The sequence below is a fragment of the Pseudophryne corroboree genome, chromosome 1 (genome assembly GCF_028390025.1).
Source record: "Pseudophryne corroboree isolate aPseCor3 chromosome 1, aPseCor3.hap2, whole genome shotgun sequence".
In the NCBI taxonomy this organism is placed as follows: domain Eukaryota; kingdom Metazoa; phylum Chordata; class Amphibia; order Anura; family Myobatrachidae; genus Pseudophryne; species Pseudophryne corroboree.
The window spans coordinates 692,891,018-692,914,043 of NC_086444.1; the positions used below are offsets into that span (position 1 = coordinate 692,891,018).

Below are 23,026 nucleotides of genomic sequence, written 5' to 3' on the forward strand. Positions count from 1 at the left end.
ATCCCTAAACATTCGATGGTGAGTGTGATGCAAACGGATTTGTAGCTGTCTGCTGACTGAGGGGAATTTTTGCACAGCGTACACATGCAATCGCACACTTGCACGGGGTGAATTTTGACTCCCTCTGGGCGGCGACTATCTGATTGCAGGACAGCTATCAGGTCTGTATTAGGCCCTATGTACAAAAAGGGTGATGCAAAAGTCTCGTTTATTACTAACACTGTAAAGTCACATCTCTTCACTTTTTGTCAGCTATCTTGGGACATAAGTATAAACATTTATTACTCTGAAACAAATGCTAGTTTTATCCAACTGAATATATGCACATATATTTGTTTATTCCCGCATACAGGGGGTCATTCCGACCCGTTTGCTCGCTGCGTTTTCACGCAGCAGAGTGAACGGGTCCCTGCTGCGCATGCGCCGGCGCCTTTGTGCGCCTGCGCATGCGGGACGGCCGTGGCAGGACAGCGATCGCCTCTGCCTGATTGACAGGCAGAGGCGATCGATGGGCGGGAGGTGGCGAAACGGCGACATTTGGCCGCCGTTTGGTAGGCGCGGTCCGGCCAACGCAGGCGTGGCCGGACCGAACGGGGGACGTGCTGCAGCTGCTGCGTGACGTCACACGCAGCCGTTGCGGGCCAGGGAGCGAGGAGTAGCTCCCGGCCAGCTCGCTAAAGCTGCGCTGGCCGGGAGTTACTCCTAAAGTGCAAAGGCATCGCCGCTGTGCGATGCCTTTGCACTTCTGCGAGGGGGGGCCGGACTGACATGCGGGGCGGACTGGCCCCGTGCTGGGCGTCCCCCCGCATGTCAGGAAAGTTGATCGTAGCTGTGTAAAATTCTGCACAGCTACGATCAACTCGGATTGACCCCCCACAGTTGGAACCTAGAGCATAGTTACCATAGGTGCAGGGAGTGCAGCTGCAGTGGGGCCCAGAGCTGTGAGGGGCCCACCTTCCCTATCAAAGTTCCAAGTGTCATAGACATTTCGCCATTGGGTGATGGATAGCGGCCCTTCCAATATATCTAGTTATGTGCCTGGACCTGTTCATTGCATACCTCCCAGCTGCATTCAGTAGCGTTTTTCTTTGACTATTCTGCTGTCCCACACGTGGGCTGCAGTGTCCCATGGTGGTGGGGGATTTGGGGAAAGCACACACCTCATGGTGTCTATTCACAGTGCAGCGAGAGCTTGGGGCAGGCCAGCATCTTGGAGAGTGCTGGGAACACCCACGCAGCGATGAGACTTTGTCCCCTTCCCCAAGGCCCTTCCTTTTTTTTAGTCATGGCCACAAATTCTTCCACTCACAGGTTCCCAAATCATGGGCACTAACGTTAGGAAGTATGTCATTGTAATGTGGTAAAAAAGGAAGTGGAGGGCATTTTAATGTTACTTTATCTGAACTGGGACACTGTAATATGGCACAATATGAAGTAGAGGCACTATAGTGTGGCGTAATATGAACTAGGGGCACTGTATGTCATAATGTGAATTAGGGGTACTGTGTTGCATAAAGTGTACTGGCAGCCTACAGTTTGACATAATGTAAACTAGAATGTTACCATTGTTTATAAAATAAACAAGAGCACTTCTACGGGGCGTAACATTAAATAAGGCACTGCCATTGGCGTTTCTATAATGGGTGCAATGGGTGCGGTGTACATGGGCCCCTGGGTCCAGGGGGGGCCCACACCGCACACATTGCACCCAGTTTAATACTTATCTTTCCGGTGTCCAGCGTTGGGCGCTGCAATCGCGGTGAAAATCACCGCCAAAATGGCCGCCACGCATGCGCGGTAGCCAAATTGGTCTCCGGATCATGGCGGGCGCCATGTTTCCAGAGACCTGGACATGCGCAGTAGACTCCGGCACAATTCCAGAGTCCACAGCACCGTATAGAGGAGGACGCCCACTCGGAGGTGTACCAGGGCCCCCTCCTCTGTTGAAACGCCCTTGTGCACTGCTATGGCCCAGAAAATGAACTAGGGATCTATTATGGGGCATAAAATAACAACTGCTGTGGAGAGGTGTCTCTCTAGAAGCATTGGGACATGGGCTTTTCAAAATGTTGCTGTGGGGCCCACAAAGCTCTGGCTACGCCCCTGCATACAGTATCTCCTCTGGAGCAGTATCTACAGTGTACTGTATTAGAATATTTACCTGTGTTAAATAGTTATTGCATATATAATATAGCATTACTAAGCATTGGTTACAAAAAATAATAATCTGCTTTTAGTTTTTACGTTCTCTTTTGTTGGTGTCTCTACAGTGTAACCTCTTGCAATGGAGGAAAGAGAGGTATGTGAGAGAGACGCAGCGCGTCCTGCATCTGTAGAAGACCTTCCTCTCTCTCAAGAGAGAGAAACTAAAGACTCAGCACTGGAGAAACAGAAAGGTGCTCACTATGGCCCTCATTCCGAGTTGTTCGCTCGGTATTTTTCATCGCATCGCAGTGAAAATCCGCTTAGTACGCATGCGCAATGTTCGCACTGCGACTGCGCCAAGTAACTTTACTATGAAGAAAGTAATTTTACTCACGGCTTTTTCTTAGCTCCGGCGATCGTAATGTGATTGACAGGAAATGGGTGTTACTGGGCGGAAACACGGCGTTTCAGGGGCGTGTGGCTGAAAACGCTACCGTTTCCGGAAAAAACGCAGGAGTGGCCGGGGAAACGGTGGGAGTGCCTGGGCGAACGCTGGGTGTGTTTGTGACGTCAACCAGGAACGATAAGCACTGAAATGATCGCACAGGCAGAGTAAGTCTGGAGCTACTCAGAAACTGCTAAGTAGTTAGTAATCGCAATATTGCGAATACATCGGTCGCAATTTTAAGAAGCTAAGATTCACTCCCAGTAGGCGGCGGCTTAGCGTGTGTAACTCTGCTAAATTCGCCTTGCGACCGATCAACTCGGAATGAGGGCCTATATACTGAAAAATAAAATGAGAAACCTAGGGCTAGCCTACACTGGCTTTTCTGCATTAATAATAAGGATTTGAAACTAGTGGTTAGAGGGAGCTCACAAACTAACACATAAATTTAAGCTCCCACATCAGCAGTGATTTGTCCAATGTCATCCAAAATCTCTGAGCAGCCAAATGTGAGATTTCAGCCTGATACACAGATTTTTCATTTGTTTTTTAATTGCTTTAAGTAAATTAAATATGCAGAACAATACAAATGAATTAGCAAAGTTTTTCAAGTGGTACAGTGAAACCTAAATTACACAATGTTTCTTCACCATTCGTGCAATAAGGCAGATGCAAAGTTGCAAAGAGCTCAAGATGTGTACTTGACGACAATGGGGGTCAGTCCGAGATGATTGTAGCTGTGCTATATTTAGCACACCTACGATCATTCTCGCTGACATGCGGGGGGACGCCCAGCACAGGGCTATCCCGCCCCGCATGTCAGTGCCGCCCCCCCCCCCAAAGCAGAAGTGCAAAGGCATCGCAAGAGTAGCTCCCGACCAGCGCAGCTTTAGCATGCTGGCCGGTAGCTACTCATCACTCCCCGGCCCGCAGTGGCTGCGTGTGACGACACGCAGTCGCTGCGGCCTGCCCCCCGTTCGGTCTGGCCACGCCTGCATTGGCTGGACTGCGCCCATGAAAGGCGGCCAAATGCTGCCGTTCCGCCCCCCCACCCAGCGACCGCCTCTGCCTGTCAATCAGGCAGAGGCGATCGTAGCGGCCCGACGGCCTTCGGCCGCCGGGCATGCGCCAGCGCACTGCGGTGCCGGCGCATGCGCAGTTGACCCGATCGCACCGCTGCGATAAACTGCTGTGTGCGACCGGGTCAGAATGACCCCCAATATTAGCATGTCAGACACTTTTTCATCTCTGCCCATATTGGAATCAGAGTCATTCGCTATTACTCAGTTAAACTAGAAGGCCTCTCAAATCCAGCAATAACTCCCCATCTCATTCTCCACTCTCATTCTTGTTGACGGGTAAGGTACGATATTTTGATGTCGACAATCATGTAGACAGTGATGAAATTTCCACATGTTATAATGTCCACTTCTTGTCCCTGGTGGCCCAGTGGTCATTTATTTCTCCTGGTGGCTGCAGCGGTGCCTTCTGTGTCCCGGTGGTCATGTGGCCATCACTGGGTCAGAAATCTGACACTCCAGCGTTTCTTTGCTAACCCTAATCCATAACCCTCCCTCTGTGAGCTTAACCCTTATCCCCCATGTCGTAACCCTAAAACGTCCGCCCGCAGCCTAATGCTGATGTTGCCGTTCTAATAATGTTGACATTCTAATAATGTTGACACTTCACCTGTCGACATTCTGAAAATGTTTACACATTGCATGTCAACATTTTAACATAAAAGTCGACATTATGGTGTTAACATTATTCTTGTCAACCTTTTGACTACATTCCCTTCTCAGCAGAGCCGGCCCTAACCAATATGATGCCCTAGGCAAGATTTTGGCTGGTGCCCCCTAGCACCACCGCTGGTTCTGCCTCTGACCTTGCACCTCTTTCACAGCACCATCACCCCTCACCCATAGCAGTCCTTGTACCCACTATATTTTAAATAGGAACAGTTTGCACATTTGACGCACAGCCCAAAAAGGGGCATCTTCTTGCTGGGAAGGGGCATGGCCACACAATCGTAACCGCAATTCCAATTACGCCACACAGTACTGCAACTTTATTCACATTTTATCTTGCGATAGTGTCCATAATTCATACTACATCCCACAGTAGTATCACTTTACCTTATAAACGTTACTTCTCACAGTAGAGCCCCTTATTCACATTACATCACACTGAATTGCTCCTTATTCACATTACACCATACCTTATTGCTCTTTATTCACATTAGACGACACAGTAGTGCCCTTTCTATATGCAACGCCACATAGTAGAGCACCTTATGCACATAATGCCACACATTAGTAATGCATTTATACACAATTCCACACAGTAATGCCCCTTACACATATAAGACACATTAATGTCCTTATAAACATAATGCACCTTACACATTATGACAACCTTTATTAATGCCCTTTTACACATAATGTCCCTTACACATATGCTGCACATTATTAATGCCCTTATACACATAATGACACACATAGTGCCCCCTACACATTTGCTGCACATTTTTAGTGCCCCTATACACATAATGACACACATACAGTAGTACCCTGTTACACATATGCCGCACATTAAAATTGCCCTTATACACATAATGACACACATAGTGGCCCTTTACACATATGTTGCACATTATTAATGTATTTTTACATTACACACATAATGCCCCTTACACATATTCCGAACACTACTGAACAACCAACCCACTCACTTGCACACAGCACTCACACTTCCACTAACACTGTGACCTCTGCCTCTGCTTGGATACAGATGTGTCCTCACAAATCTTGCATCAATGCTAATGTCGGGCACCTTTTTTTAATGAAAATACATCTTCTTTGCATTGCTATGTGGCTAGGATGAGCAAGCAGCTTCTGCTGATTAAACTGATTTGCAGCATGCCTATATACTGTATGAGACTGTGGCTGTATCTGCATGTGAAATGCTACATACAGAATATAGGCATGCCACATATTTTAATCAGCAGAAGCTGATGATGCCCCTAGGCATATCAAATGCCCTAGGCAATTGCCTAGTTTGGCTATGCCTATGGCCGGCTCTGTGACCCTGCACCCCTTTCCCAGCACCATCACCCCTCACCCATAGCAGTCCTTATTTTGGTGTTCCCACCCCCTATATTTTAAACAGGAACATTGCGCACATCTGGCACACAGCCCAAAAAGGGGTGTGTTTTTGCTGGCAAGGGGCATGGCCACACAATAGTGCCCCCAGTTCAAATTATGCCACACAGTAGTGCAACTTTATTCACAATTTATCAAGTGATAGTGTTCCTAATTCATGTTACATCACACAGTAGTATCACTTTACCTTATATACGTTACTCCTCACAGTAGAGCCCCTTATTCACATTACATCACACTGAATTGCTCCTTATGCACATTACAACACACTATATTGCTCTTTATTCATACTAGACCACACAGTAGTGCCGTTTCTATATGTTACGCCACACAGTAGAGCATCTCATCCACATAATGCCACACATTAGTAATGCATTTATACACATAATACCACACAGTAATGCCCCTTACATATGACACACATTATTAATGTCCTTATAAGCATAATGCGCCTTACATATTATGCCAACCTTTATTAATGCCCTTATACACATAATGTCCCTTACACATATGCTGCACATTATTAATGCCCTTATACACATAATGTCCCTTACACATATGCCGCACATTATTAATGCATTTATACACATGACACACTTATTGCCCCTTACACATATGCCGAACACTATTACACAACCAACCCACTCGCACAAACACAGCACTCACACGGCCGCTAACACTGTGACCTCTGCTTGGATACAGATGTGTCCTCATAAATCTTGCCTCAGTGCGCCATGCAGCAAGAGATGCCTGGCGTAAGTCAGCTGGCAACTCTGTTAACGGCAGGTGCCTATTTTTGATGAAAATGCATCTTATTTGCATTGCTATGTGGCTAGGATACACAAGCAGCTTCTGCTGATTAAAATGATATGCGGCATGCCTACATACTGTGTGAGACTGTGGCTGTATCTGCATATGAAATGCTACACACAGAATATAGGCATGCCGCATATCATTTTAATCATCAGAAGCTGCTTGTGCCCCTAGCTATGCCAAATGCCCTAGGCAGTTGCCTACTTTGCCTATGCCTAGGGCCGGCTCTGCTTCTCAGCCTACACTGCCCATTTCATTGGTCTCTGTGAATCTGCCCTCTGAGAGTCCACCTTTTCCTTACTCTACCTCATTTTCCGAACCACCCACCCACCTCTTCCTCTACCTGTTGGCTCCTTCTCACTGTACAGCTCCTGCCTTGGAAAATCCATCAACTCCTTCAGGCTCCATTACCACCTTTATGCTGATGATCCTCAAATCTACTCTTCCTCTGCTCCGTCTGTCCTTGCTCAGGTCTCTTCCTGCATCTCGGCTATCTCATCCTGTATGTCCATTCCCAGTGTCTTCTGAAACTAAACATGTTGAATGCTGAACTTGTTGTATCACCCACCCCTTCCCCTTTCCAGGTCCACTTCCTCCACACCTACAGTATCTCTCCTTTTTGTCTACAGCATCTCTCGCTCTTTGTTGTTCCTCAAGTCCACTACCTTGGTGTCACCGTACATAGAGTAACAGCAATTACTGTAGCTCATTTTCTGATCTGATGCCTGTGAGCAGAAAATAAATGCTGCACATCCCGAGAAGCCACCAGAAGTCACTACAGCAACAGCTCACGTGTAAATGTATTGGCCCCAATATTGGCACACAGTGAGATGCGATCGCATCTCACTTATGTGAACACCTCGGTCTGATTGATAGGCAGAGGAGGTCCGGGGGGCGATGCAGCATTGCGGGGGTGGTGACACGGCGTTGGGCGGACATGGCACTGTAAACAAGGATGGGTTCAGGGCAGCCACGTGATGTCACGCAGCCGCTGCGACCCGAAAAATGCCCTGTGTCTGCCTTCACAGCCTGCCTGCGGAGACACAGCCCTTTTTGGCCGGTACAGGCCATAAAAAAAGGTACTTGATCGGCCAAAAAGGTACAGTTGGAGGGTATGTTATAGTAATCACTATTTCATTATGTTTGGTGGTTGTGCAGGCACATAAATAATACCAGACACAAGAGTCAGATTACTGAGGAGAAAGTGTAAATACGAAATGCAAATTACACTAGAAAATGTAAATTACATAGGATTTCTAACAGGAGAAAACAATACAGTAACTAGTGATGAGCGGGTTCGGTTTCTCGGAAACCGAACCCCCCCGAACTTCACCCTTTTTACATGGGTCCGAGCCATTACTCGGATTCTCCCGTATGGCTCGGTTAATCCGAGCGCGCCCGAACGTCATCATCCCGCTGTCGGATTCTCGCGAGATTCGGATACTATATAAGCAGCCGCACGTCGCCGCCATTTTCACTCGTGCATTGGAAATGTTAGGGAGAGGACGTGGCTGGCGTCCTCTCCGTTATTGTTGAACTTGATTGTGCACTATTGCTTAATTGTGGGGAGGGCTGGGGAGCAGCTGTATTATATAGGAGGAGTACAGTGCAGAGTTTTGCTGATCAGTGACCACCAGTTATCCGTTCTCTGCCTGAAAAAAACGCTCCATATCTGTGCTCAGTGTGCTGCATATATCTGTGCTCACACTGCTTAATTGTGGGGACTGGGGAGCAGCTGTATTATATAGCAGGAGTACAGTGCAGAGTTTTGCTGACAGTGACACCAGTATACGTTGTCTGCCTGAAAAACACTCCATATCTGTGCTCAGTGTGCTGCTTTATTGTGGGGACTGGGGACCACCAGTATAATATTATATAGGAGGAGTACAGTGCAGAGTTTTGCTGACCAGTGACCACCAGTATATAATATATAGCATTACGGTACAGTAGGCCACTGCTGTACCTACCTCTGTGTCGTCATTAAGTATACTATCCATCTAGATTCTATACCTGTGGTGCATTTCAGTTGTGCAGTTTGCTGACACAGTGACCACCAGTATATATAGCAGTACGGTACGGAAGGCCACTGCTGTACCTACCTCTGTGTCGTCATTAAGTATACTATCCATCTACATTCTATACCTGTGGTGCATTTTAGTTTTGCAGTTTGCTGACACAGTGACCACCAGTATACTAGATAGCAGTACGGTACGGAAGGCCACTGCTGTACCTACCTCTGTCTCGTCATTAAGTATGCTATCCATCTACATTCTATACCTGTGGTGCATTTTAGTTTTGCAGTTTGCTGACACAGTGACCACCAGTATACTATATATAGCAGTATGGAAGGCCACTACTGTACCTACCTCTGTGTCGTCATTAAGTATACTATCCATCTACATTCTATACCTGTGGTGCATTTTAGTTTTGCAGTTTGCTGACACAGTGACCACCAGTATACTTTATATAGCAGTACGGTACGGAAGGCCACTGCTGTACCTACCTCTGTGTCGTCATTAAGTATAGTATCCATCTACATTCTATACCTGTGGTGCATTTTAGTTTTGCAGTTTGCTGACACAGTGACCACCAGTATACTATATATAGCAGTACGGTACGGAAGGCCACTGCTGTACCTACCTCTGTGTCGTCATTAAGTATACTATCCATCTACATTCTATACCTGTGGTGCATTTTAGTTTTGCAGATTGCTGACAGTGACCACCAGTATATATAGCAGTACGGTACGGAAGGCCACTGCTCTACCTACCTCTGTGTCGTCAAGTATACTATCCATCCATACCTGTGGTGCATTTCAGTTGTGCGCCACTAGTCATGGCCAAGACGATGAAATGCCATCAACGTCGTCTGCCAAGGCCGATGCCCAATGTCATAGTAGAGAGCATGTAAAATCCAAAAAACAAAAGTTCAGTAAAATGACCCAAAAATCAAAATTAAAAGCGTCTGAGGAGAAGCGTAAACTTGCCAATATGCCATTTACGACACGGAGTGGCAAGGAACGGCTGAGGCCCTGGCCTATGTTCATGGCTAGTGGTTCAGCTTCACATGAGGATGGAAGCACTCATCCTCTCGCTAGAAAAATGAAAAGACTTAAGCTGGCAAAAGCACAGCAAAGAACTGTGCGTTCTTTTAAATCACAAATACCCAAGGAGAGTCCAATTGTGTCGGCTGCGATGCCTGACCTTCCCAACACTGGACGGGAAGAGCTTGCGCCTTCCACCATTTGCACGCCCCCCCCAAGTGCTGGAAGGAGCACCCGCAGTCCAGTTCCTGATAGTCAAATTGAAGATGTCACTGTTGAAGTACACCAGGATGAGGATATGGGTGTTGCTGGCGCTGGGGAGGAAATTGACAAGGAGGATTCTGATGGTGAGGTGGTTTGTTTAAGTCAGGCACTCGGGGAGACACCTGTTGTCCGTGGGACGAATATGGCCATTAACATGCCTGGTCAAAATACAAAAAAAATCAGCTCTTCGGTGTGGAATTATTTCAACACAAATGCGGACAACAGGTGTCAAGCCGTGTGTTGCCTTTGTCAAGCTGTAATAAGTAGGGGTAAGGACGTTAACCACCTCGGAACATCCTCCCTTATACGTCACCTGCAGCGCATTCATCATAAGTCAGTGACAAGTTCAAAAACTTTGGGTGACAGCGGAAGCAGTCCACTGACCACTAAATCCCTTCCTCTTGTAACCAAGCTCCTACAAACCACACCACCAACTCCCTCAGTGTCAATTTCCTCCTTACCCAGGAAAGCCAATAGTCCTGCAGGCCATGTCACTGGCAAGTCTGACGAGTCCTCTCCTGCCTGGGATTCCTCCGATGCATCCTTGAGTGTAACGCCTACTGCTGCTGGCGCTGCTGTTGTAGCTGCTGGGAGTCGATCGTCATCCCAGAGGGGAAGTCGGAAGACCACTTGTACTACTTCCAGTAAGCAATTGACTGTCCAACAGTCCTTTGCGAGGAAGATGAAATATCACAGCAGTCATCCTGCTGCAAAGCAGATAACTCAGGCCTTGGCAGCCTGGGCGGTGAGAAACGTGGTTCCGGTATCCACCGTTAATTCAGAGGCAACTAGAGACTTGATTGAGGTACTGTGTCCCCGGTACCAAATACCATCTAGGTTCCATTTCTCTAGGCAGGCGATACCGAAAATGTACACAGACCTCAGAAAAAGACTCACCAGTGTCCTAAAAAATGCAGTTGTACCCAATGTCCACTTAACCACGGACATGTGGACAAGTGAAGCAGGGCAGACTCAGTACTATATGACTGTGACAGCCCACTGGGTAGATGTATTGCCTCCCGCAGCAAGAACAGCAGCGGCGGCACCAGTAGCAGCATCTCGCAAACGCCAACTCGTTCCTAGGCAGGCTACGCTTTGTATCACCGCTTTCCAGAAGAGGCACACAGCTGACAACCTCTTACGGAAACTGAGGAGGATCATCGCAGAATGGCTTACCCCAATTGGACTCTCCTGGGGATTTGTGACATCGGACAACGCCAGCAATATTGTGCGTGCATTACATCTGGGCAAATTCCAGCACGTCCCATGTTTTGCACATACATTGAATTTGGTGGTGCAGAATTATTTAAAAAACGACAGGGGCGTACAAGAGATGCTGTCGGTGGCCCGAAGAATTGCGGGCCACTTTCGGCATTCAGCCACCGCGTACAGAAGACTGGAGCACCACCAAACATTCCTGAACCTGCCCTGCCATCATCTGAAGCAAGAGGTGGTAACGAGGTGGAATTCAACCCTCTATATGCTTCAGAGGATGGAGGAGCAACAAAAGGCCATTCAAGCCTATACATCTGCCCACGATATAGGCAAAGGAGGGGGAATGCACCTGACTCAAGCGCAGTGGAGAATGATTTCAACGTTGTGCAAGGTTCTGCAACCCTTTGAACTTGCCACACGTGAAGTCAGTTCAGACACTGCCAGCCTGAGTCAGGTCATTCCCCTCATCAGGCTTTTGCAGAAGAATCTGGAGACATTGAAGGAGGAGCTAAAACAGAGCGATTCCGCTAGGCATGTGGGACTTGTGGATGGAGCCCTTAATTCGCTTAACCAGGATTCACGGGTGGTCAATCTGTTGAAATCAGAGCACTACATTTTGGCCACCGTGCTCGATCCTAGATTTAAAACCTACGTTGTATCTCTCTCTATCCGGCAGACACAAGTCTGCAGAGGTTCAAAGACCTGCTGGTGAGAAAATTGTCAAGTCAAGCGGAACATGACCCGTCATCTCCTTCACATTCTCCCGCAACTGGGGGTGCGAGGAACAGGCTAAGAATTCCGAGCCCACCCGCTGGCAGTGATGCAGGGCAGTCTGGAGCGAGTGCTGACATCTGGTCCGGACTGAAGGACCTGCCAACGATTACTGACATGTCGTCTACTGTCACTGCATATGATTCTCTCACCATTGAAAGAATGGTGGAGGATTATATGAGTGACCGCATCCAAGTAGGCACGTCAGACAGTCCGTACGTATACTGGCAGGAAAGAGAGGCAATTTGGAGCCCCTTGCACAAACTGGCTTTATTCTACCTAAGTTGCCCTCCCTCCAGTGTGTACTCCGAAAGAGTGTTTAGTGCAGCCGCTCACCTTGTCAGCAATCGGCGTACGAGGTTACTTCCAGAAAATGTGGAGAAGATGATGTTCATCAAAATGAATTATAATCAATTCCTCCGTGGAGACATTCACCAGCAGCAATTGCCTCCACAAAGTACACAGGGACCTGAGATGTTGGATTCCAGTGGGGACGAATTAAAAATCTGTGAGGAGGGGGTTGTACACAGTGAAAGGGGTGAGGATTCGGAGGATGATGATGAGGTGGACATCTTGCCTCTGTAGAGCCAGTTTGTGCAAGGAGAGATTGATTGCTTCTTTTTTTGGTGGGGGCCCAAACCAACCAGTCATTTCAGTCACAGTCGTGTGGCAGACCCTGTCGCTGAAATGATGGGTTCGTTAAAGTGTGCATGTCCTGTTTATACAACATAAGGGTGGGTGGGAGGGCCCAAGGACAATTTCATCTTGCACCTCTTTTTTCTTTCATTTTTCTTTGCATCATGTGCTGTTTGGGGACAATTTTTTTGAAGTGCCATCCTGCCTGACACTGCAGTGCCACTCCTAGATGGGCCAGGTGTTTGTGTCGGCCACTTGTGTCGCTTAGCTTAGTCACACTGCGACCTTGGTGCGCCTCTTTTTTTTCTTTGCATCATGTGCTGTTTGGGGACTATTTTTTTGAAGTGCCATCCTGCCTGACACTGCAGTGCCACTCCTAGATGGGCCCGGTGTTTGTGTCGGCCACTTGTGTCGCTTAGCTTAGCCATCCAGCGACCTCGGTGCAAATTTTAGGACAAAAAATAATATTGTGAGGTGTGAGGTGTTCAGAATAGACGGGAAATGAGTGGAAATTATGGTTATTGAGGTTAATAAAACTATGGGATCAAAATGACCCCCAAATTCTATGATTTAAGCTGTTTTTTAGGGTTTTTTGTAAAAAACACCCGAATCCAAAACGCACCCGAATCCGACAAAAAATTTTCGGTGAGGTTTTGCCAAAACGCGTCCGAATCCAAAACACGGCCGCGGAACCGAATCCAAAACCAAAACCCCGAAAAATGTCCGGTGCACATCACTACAGTACTGTATGTTTGGTTTGTAGACTGATGGAAAGCTGCATAGCCTCCTGCTGATTGTAAGTGGTACTGCAGGTGTTGTTTGGTTGTATTTATAAGCTCTTCTGGTGTCAGGCACTTGAACTAGATAGTACAATACTAAATTCTGGTAATGCATGATCAAATCTCACCAAATTTCCAGCATTATATACTCATACCTACCAACATTTAGTAGAGAGGAAGAGGGACACTTGCGCGGCGAAGTCGTGCTTGATTTTGAAAAGGGGACATGGCCTAGGCGGAAGGGGGTGTGGCTTAAGGGGAGCGCTGCAATCGCGAGCCATGCCCCTGTTTTCGTCACTGAGGGGGCATGCCCAGCGCTCTGTGAGCTGCTGGCATGGCCCCTTCTCCCTCTGTCTCCACTGAATAGACACTGTGTGCATGCGCACAGTGTCTATTCTCCACTGCTAAGCAGAGCAGCAGTGACAGGAGCCTCCCAACTGCCCCCTCCCCCACTGCGGGACACTGCGGCCCGCCGGTAGGACAGCGGGAAAATCCCCCCAAAAAGGGGCTGTCCTGCAAAAATTGGGACAGTTGGGAGGTATGTATACTGCTGCATCTGTGTATAATGCCCACATGTAACCTTTGGCTCATAAATTGTGTGTAAATCTGGCTCTGGTAATAGCCAGTGCATCCTGAGCCATTTACCTCACCGCACATCCCTGAAGCAAATGACAATCGACCATTTTCTCCCAAACACTGGAAAACGGACAAAAACAGTTGCTCAGACAAATTGGTAAAATCCGTTTTTGTTCATTTTAGTGTTTGGGAGCAAATGATCGATTGTCACTTACTCCCATATGTTACAAGATTTTAACTCGTACAAGCCAGATTGGACAGATAATTGGATAGTGCACAGGTTCTCAAACTCTGTCCTCAGGACCCCAAACAGCTCACGTTTTCCAGCTTTTCTCACAGAATTGCAAGTGAAATAATCAGCTCCACCTGTGGATCTTTTAAAATGTATCAGGGTGTAATGAATACACCTGTGTACTTGCCCGGTGATCTGGAAAACGTGAACCGTGTGTGGACCTGAGGACCGTGTTTGAGAACCACTGGTATAGTGTGTACCTATCTTTAGAGTAACATGTTTTATAAAGTGTGCAACCTTTTTGGTATCCATGAAAGAGAGAGAATTGTCAGTTAGTGCAACAGCAGAGCGACGTGACTGATTTTGTTTTCCCAGAAATTCAGGTGCTTGAATCCGTATGATAAATCAGATAATATTGTATTGAGCCTGGATTATTCTTGGCAGAAATTCCCTATGTTTGTAACAAGAGAGCACTGAGATAGAACAGAACGTTACTCCCATAATTTTGCTCTCTCCTGTGAGAACATAATTGCAATTCCATTGCTAGGATGAATGATATTAAAGGCACATGGGCCACTTTAAAATGAATATACCAATCTGACCTACAGTCATTTCAACTAGAATAACTTTAACATGTTTAGCTTCCATATACACATTAGTACAGAGAAGATTGCTTACAATGATAGCTTTCATCCTAGAATGGCCAGTGCTGACAAGAGCAATGTATTAACAGGCGTTTTATAATGCACAACAATACTTAAAATAAGGATGTAAAAACATTATAAAGTGGCTTTCCATGTATTTTTTATTTTTTTGTATTTTAAATGTAACTTTCCCCTAATCACATTCAGTGCAGGTATCGGCCCCTTGGACACCACTATTTCCTAATTTCAGCAGTCCCAATAATTAACTTCCAACAATTGTGAAGTTAGAATCAGAACTTTTGTGCACGCCTGAGGGGTCAGGGCCTCGCTGCACAGGGTGTGGCCTCACTGTAAGGGGGTGGTTTAGTGGAAAATGTTATACTTGCCAGTCATGCCCCCCTTTTGTCATGCTGGGGGCATGCTCAATACTCCATGGGCATACCCTAAGTTCCTCTCTCCTGTGAATAAATGCAGCGCTCATGCTAAGCAGACTGGGCGCCCCTAGGCACAAATCCCCCCCACCTAATTTTATTATTTTCATTGATTGGATAGAAGTTCTCATTTGATGATAGCCAATCTAATAGAATAATAAAAAAAGCCACTATGACATTTTTTTTTATTGTTAATTACAGTGTAATATGTACATATTTACGAAGTAGGACAGCTCACAGAGGCTGTATGTGCATGTCCTACCCATTTACATTCCATTAAAGATGGCATATGGTACAGTGAGAATATTTAGTAGTTAATGGTACAACACAAGCATGCCGCCCCCAGACAAGTGCCTCACGTGCCTAATGAGAAATTTGCCACATATAATTCATCACAAGTTTTACCTTTTTTTGGTGTCCTGTAAAAGAAGAGCTCAGAGGGCGTCACAGCAGTTCCATCCATGTGGCGGGATGGAAACTGTGCTCGGTCCGATGACTCCCACTGATGACCATACTTGTGTTCTGCACTGCCTCCTTTTGCGCACATGAAGATGCGCTTTGTGAGCAGCTGGTGCAGAACAGTCATCTGCCACCCTTCCCTTTTGGGCACATAACACAAAAGCAAGTTAAGAGATGGAGGAAGAGAGCATAGCCATTTAAGGCCAGCCCAGGCATTCAGCTCGTCGGCACAAAATCATTAAAACAACAGTCAAAAATGTGAGATCTGTGTTACCAATATGGATGTAGGGGTTGCAACGATAAACCATTAACAACATTGTGATGTGCCTGTGGAGTGGTTCTCAAACTGTGTGCTGTGGAACCCTGTGGTGCCTCAGGACACTTGCATATGGTTATCCTGGACCAATTCAAATTATTTATGGTCAATGTAATAGGCAAAACCAGTGCTGGCGACTGTCAATCATAAAATATGTGGACAAGCAGAAATGAATCCTGTCCCTCACCACATAACAGAACCTAAGCATGAGATATAAACACAGTTTACCTAATTTAATTTCTCTTACGTCCTAAAGGATACTGGTGATCCATTTAGTACCATGGGGTATAGACTGGTCCACTAGGAGCCTTGGGCACTTTAAGAATTTGATAGTGTGTGCTGGCTCCTCCTTCTATGCCCCTCCTACCAGACTCAGTTTAGAAAATGTGCCCGGAAGAGCCGGTCATGTCGCATGGAAGCTCCTGAAGAGTTTTCTGCATTTATTTTTTTCTGTTTGTTATTTTAGGCAGGACTGGATGGCACCAGTCTGCCTGCTTCATGGGACTTAGGTGGAAGAACGGCCCAGCCTCTTCAATGGGTTAATGGTCCCGTTCACTGCTGACAGAACACTAGCTCCTGAGGGAACTATTTGCATGCCCCACCACGGCAAGCGTACATTCCTGCAGCACGCCGCCACCCCTAACAGAGCCGGAAGATAGAAGAGTGGTGAGTACTAAGCTGGTGTCCCGGTTAGCGGGTCGCTGGCCATTATGGCGGCATGAGGGTACAGAGACGCACGGCTTCTACGGGGGTGGCGGAGTCTCCAGACTTAGTACACAGTGCGAATTCACCACTTCTGAGGGAGCGAACTTAGGGGGTAATTCTGAGTTGATCGCAGCAGGAAATGTTTTAGCAGTTGGGCAAAACCATGTGCACTGCAGGAGAGGCAGATATAACATGTGCAGAGAGAGTTAGATTTGGGTGTGGTGAGTTCAATCTGCAATCTAAATTGCAGTGTAAAAATAAAGCAGCCAGTATTTACCCTGCACAGACCAAAATAACCCACCCAAATCTAACTCTCTGCACATGTTATATCTGCCTCCCCTGCAGTGCACATGGTTTTGCCCAACTGCTAAAATATTTCCTGCTGCGATCAGCTTGGAATTACCCCCTTAATCTAAGTACACTACGGGTGTACACAGTACCCAGACAGGCATTACAGACTTAAAAGGTGACTGACTCCATTTTAAGCACTAAAAATTACCTCGGCCAGTATAAAAAAGTGGGAAGACCGCGCGCTATTGACAGGGCGGGGCTTCACTATGAGCAGATCCAGCAGCTCACCAGCACCATTTCTCTGACGTCCTAGTGGATGCTGGGAACTCCGTAAGGACCATGGGGAATAGCGGGCTCCGAAGGAGGCTGGGCACTCTAGAAAGATTTATGACTACCTGGTGTGCACTGGCTCCTCCCACTATGACCCTCCTCCAAGCCTCAGTTAGATCTTGTGCCCGGCCGAGGTTGGATGCACACTAGGGGCTCTCCTGAGCCCTTAGAAAGAAAGTATAGATTTAGGTTTTTTATTTTCAGTGAGACCTGCTGGCAACAGGCTCACTGCAGCGAGGGACTAAGGGGAGAAGAAGCGAACTCGCCTGCTTGCAGCCGGATTGGGCTTCTTAGGCTACTGGACACCATTAGCTCCAGAGGGATCGACCGCAGGCCCAGTCCTTGGTGTTCGGTCCCGGAGCCGCGCCGCCGTCCCCCTTACAGAGCCAGAAGCAAGAAGAGGTCCGGAAAAACGGCGGCAGAAGACATCAGTCTTCACCAAGGTAGCGCACAGCACTGCAGCTGTGCGCCATTGCTCCTCATACACACTTCACACTCCGGTCACTGAGGGTGCAGGGCGCTTGGGGGGGGGCGCCCTGAGCAGCAATAAAAACACCTTGGCTGGCAAAAATACCACAATATATAGCCCCAGAGGCTATATATGTGGTAAATACCCCTGCCAGAATCCAGAAAAAAGCGGGAGAAAGTCAGTTGAAAAAGGGGCGGAGCTATCTCCCTCAGACACACTGGCGCCATTTTCTCTTCACAGTGCAACTGGAAGAAAGCTCCCCAGGCTCTCCCCTGTAGTTTTCAGGCTCAAAGGATTAAAAAGAGAGGGGGGGCACTAAATTTAGGCGCAATATTGTATATACAAGCAGCTATGGGGGAAAATTCACTCAGTTATAGTGTTAATCCCCACATTATATAGCGCTCTGGTGTGTGCTGGCATACTCTCTCTCTGTCTCCCCAAAGGGCTTTATGGGGTCCTGTCCTCAGTCAGAGCATTCCCTGTGTGTGTGCGGTGTGTCGGTACAGCTGTGTCGACATGTTTGAGGAGGAGGCTTATATAGTGACGGAGCAGATGCCGATAAATGTGATGTCGCCCCCTGTGGGGCCGACACCAGAGTGGATGGTTAGGTGAAAGGTATTAACCGACAGTGTCAACTCCTTACATAAAAGGGTGGATGACGTAACAGCTGTGGGACAACTGGCTTCTTAGCCCGCGCCTGCCCAGGCGTCTCAAAGGCCATCAGGGGCTCAAAAACGCCCGCTCATTCAGATGGCAGACACAGATGTCGACACGGAGTCTGACTCCAGTGTCGACAAGGTTGAGACATATACACAATCCACTAGGAACATCCGTGACTTGATCCCGGCAATAAAAATAATGTGTTACACATTTCTGACATTAACCTCTAAAAATGGGGTTTTTATGTTTGGGGAGAAAAAGCAGGCAGTGTTTTGTTCCCCCATCAGATGAATGAATGAAGTGTGTGAAAAGCGTGGGTTCCCCCTGATAAGAAACTGGTAATTTCTAAAAAGTTACTGATGGCGTACCTTTTCCCGCCAGAGGATAAGTTACGCTGGGAGATATCCCCTAGGGTGGATAAGGCGCTCACACGGTTGTCAAAATAGGTGGCACTGCCGTTTTAGGAACGGCCACTTTGAAGGTACCTGTTGATAAAAAGCAGGAGGCTATCCTGAAGTCTGTATTTACACACTCAGGTACTAGACTGAAACCTGCAGAGCGTGCTGCTGCAGCGTGGTCGGTGACCCTGTCAAACATACTAGTTTGCTAACATGAGAACATATTAAAGACGTCGTCTTATATATGAGGGATGCACAGAGGGATATTTTGCCGGCTGGCATCCAAAATGAATGTAATGTCCATTCTGTCAGGAGGGTATTAGAGACCTGTCACTGGACAGGTGATGCTGACCTTAAAAGGCGCATAGAGATTCTGCCTTATAAGGGTGAGGAATTATTTGGGGATGGTCTCTGGGACCTCGTATCCGCAGCAACAGCTGGGAAGAAATATTTTTACCTCAGTTTTCCTCACAGACTAAGAAAGCACTGTATTATCAGGTACAGTCCTTTCGGCTTCAGAAAAGCAAGCGGGTCAAAGGCGCTTCCTTTCTGTACAAAGACAAGGGAAGAGGGAAAAGCTGCACCAGTCAGCCTGTTCCCAGAATCATAATTCTTCTCTCGCTTCCTCTGAGTCCACAGCATGACGCGGGGGCTCCACAGGTGTAGCCAGGTACGGTGGGGGGCCGTCTCAAAAGTTTCAGCGATCAGTGGGCTCGCTCACAGGTGGATCCCTGTTTCATTCAAGTAGTATTTCAGGGGTACAAGCTGGAATTCGAGATGTCTTCCCCCCGCCGTTTCCTCAAATATGCCTTGCCGACAACTCCCTCAGGCAGGGAGGCTGTGCTAGAGGCAATTAATAAGCTGTATTCCCAGCAGGTAATACTTAAGGTGCCCCTACTTCAACAAGGACGGGGTTACTATTCCACACGGTTGGAGTACCGAAACCGCATGGTTCGGTGTGACCCTTCTTTATATTTAAAATCCTTGAACACATGCATAAAAAAATTCAAGTTCAAGATGGAATCGCTCAGGGCGGTTATTGCAAGCCTGGACGAGGGGGATTACATGGTATCCCGGGACATCAAGGATGCTTACCTGCATGTCCATATTTACTATCCTCGTCAGGAGTACCTCAGATTTGTGGTACAGGATTACCATTACCAAGTCCAGACTCTGCCGTTTGGACTGTACATGGCACCGAGGGTGTTACCAAGGTAATGGCCGGAATGATGATACTCCTTCGAAAAAGGGGAGTTTTAATTATCCCGTACTTGGACAATCTCCTTATAAGGGCGAGGTCCAAGGAGCAGTTGCTAGTCGGGGTAGCACTATTTTGGAAAGTGCTACAACAGCACGGTTGGATTCTAAACAGTCCAGAGTCACAGCTGGTTCCTACGACACGTCTACTGTTCCTGGGGATGGTTCTGGACACAGACCAGAAATAAGTGTTTCTCCCGGTGGAGAAAGCCAAGGAGCTGTCATCTCTAGTCAGAGACCTCCTGAAGCCAAAACAGTTATCGGTGCATCATTGCACGTGAGTCCTGGGAAAAATGTTAGCTTCCTACGAAGCAATCCCATTCGGCAGGTTCCATGCAAGAACTTTTCAGGGGGACCTGTTGGACAAGTGGTCCGGATCGCATCTTCAGATGCATTAGGCTGATAACCCTGTCTCCAAGGACCAGGGTATCTCTACTGTAGTGGCTGCAGAGTGCCCATCTTCAAGAGGGCCGCAGGTTCGACATACAGGACTAGGTCCTAGTGACCATGGATGCCAGCCTTTGAGGCTGGGGGGCAGTCACACAGGGAAGAAACTTCCAGGGACTTTGGTCAAGTCAGGTGACTTCCCTACATAAATATTCTGGAACAGAGGGCCATTTACAATGCCCTGAGTCAGGCAAGGCCTCTGCTTCAAAACCAGCCGGTCCTGATCCAATCAGGCAACATCACGGCAGTCGCCCATGTAAACCAACAGGGCGGCACAGGAAGCAGGATGGCGATGGCAGAAGCCACAAGGATTCTCCGATGGGCGGAAAATCATGTGTTAGCACTGTCAGCAGTGTTCATTCCCGGAGTGGACAACTGGGAAGCAGATCTTCTCAGCAGACACGACTTCCACCCGAGAGTGTGGGGACTTCATCCAGAAGTCTTCCAAAGAATTGTACACCATTGGGAAAGGCCACAGGTGGACATGAAGGCGTCCCGCCTCAACAAAAAGCTATAAAAGATATTGCGCCAGGTCAAGGGACCTTCAGGCGATAGCTGTGGACGCTCTGGTAACACCGTGGGTGTACCAGTTGTTTTATGTGTTCCCCCCTCTGCCTCTCATACCAAAGGTACTGAGAATAATAAGAAGGCGAGGAGTAAGAACGATACTCGTGGTTCCAGATTGGCCAAGAAGAGCCTGGTACCCAGAACTTCAAGAAAATGTATCAGAGGACCCATGGCCTCTGCCGCTCAGACAGGACCTGCTGCAGCAGGGGCCCTGTCTGTTCCAAGACTTACCGCGGCTACGTTTTGATGGCATGGCGGTTGAACGCCGGATCCTAAAGGAAAAGGGCATTCCGGAGGAAGTCATTCCTACGCTGATTCAAGCCAGGAAAGATGTAACTGCAAAACATTATCACCGCATATGGCGGAATTATGTTGCTTGGTGTGAGGCCAAAAAAGGCCCCAACAGAGGAATTTCAACTAGGTCGATTTCTGCATTTCCTACAAGCAGGAGTGTCTATGGGCCTAAAATTAGGCTCCATTAAGATACAGATCTCGGCTCTGTCGATTTTCTTCCAGAAAGCATTAGCTTCAGTACCTGAAGTTCAGACATTGTAAAAGGAGTGCTGCATATTCAGCCCCCGGTTGTGCCTCCAGTGGCACCTTGGGATCTCAACGTGGTGTTGAGTTTCTTAAAATCACATTGGTTTGAAGTTGAACCACTAAAAACCGTGGATCTGAAATATCTCACGTGGAAGGTGGTCATGTTATTGGCCTTGGCTTCTGCCAGGCGTGTATCAGAATTGGCGGCTTTGTCATATAAAAGTCCTTATCTGATTTTCCATATGGATAGGGCAGAATTGAGGACTCGTCCCCAGTTTCTCCCTAAGGTGGTATCAGCTTTTCACTTGAACCAACCTATTGTGGTGCCTGCGGCTACTAGGGACTTGGAGGATTCCAAGTTACTGGACGTAGTCAGGGCCTTGAAAAATTATGTTTCCAGGACGGCTAGAGTCAGAAAAATTGACTCGCTATTTATCCTGTATGCACCCAACAGGCTGGGTGCTCCTGCTTCTAAGCAGACTATCGCTCGCTGGATCTGTGACACGATTCAGCAGGCGCATTCTGTGGCTGGACTGCCGCATCTTAAATCAGTGAAAGCCCATTCCACAGGGAAGGTGGGCTCATCTTGGGCGGCTGCCCGAGGGGTCTCGGCTTTACAACTTTGCCGAGCTGTTACTTGGTCAGGGGCAAACACGTTTGCAAAATTCTGCAAAATTGATACCCTGGCTGAGGAGGACCTGGAGTTCTCTCATTCGGTGCTGCAGAGTCACCCGCACTCTCCCGCCCGTTTGGGAGCTTTGGTATAATCCCCATGGTCCTTACGGAGTTCCCAGCATCCACTAGGACGTCAGAGAAAATAAGATTTTACTCACCGGTAAATCTATTTCTCGTAGTCCGTAGTGGATGCTGGGCGCCCATCCCAAGTGCGGATTGTCTGCAATACTTGTATATAGTTATTGCCTAACTAAAGGGTTATTGTTGAGCCATCTGTTGAGAGGCTCAGTTATATTCATACTGTTAACTGGGTATAGTATCACGAGTTATACGGTGTGATTGGTGTGGCTGGTATGAGTCTTACCCGGGATTCAAAATCCTTCCTTATTATGTCAGCTCGTCCGGGCACAGTGTCCTAACTGAGGCTTGGAGGAGGGTCATAGTGGGAGGAGCCAGTGCACACCAGGTAGTCATAAATCTTTCTAGAGTGCCCAGCCTCCTTCGGAGCCCGCTATTCCCCATGGTCCTTACGGAGTTCCCAGCATCCACTACGGACTACGAGAAATAGATTTACCGGTGAGTAAAATCTTATTTCTCTATCGTCCTAGTGGATGCTGGGGTTCCTGAAAGGACCATGGGGAATAGCGGCTCCGCAGGAGACAGGGCACAAAAAGTAAAGCTTTAGGATCAGGTGGTGTGCACTGGCTCCTCCCCCTATGACCCTCCTCCAAGCCTCAGTTAGATTTTTGTGCCCGGC

General features: G+C 47.7%; 1 protein-coding gene across 6 annotated transcripts in view; it reads left to right on the plus strand.

Annotated features, from left to right (window-relative positions):
* Positions 1–23,026, plus strand: part of JSRP1 (junctional sarcoplasmic reticulum protein 1) — a 230,221-nt gene that overhangs the window by 52,897 nt on the left and 154,298 nt on the right. The window lies entirely within an intron of this gene.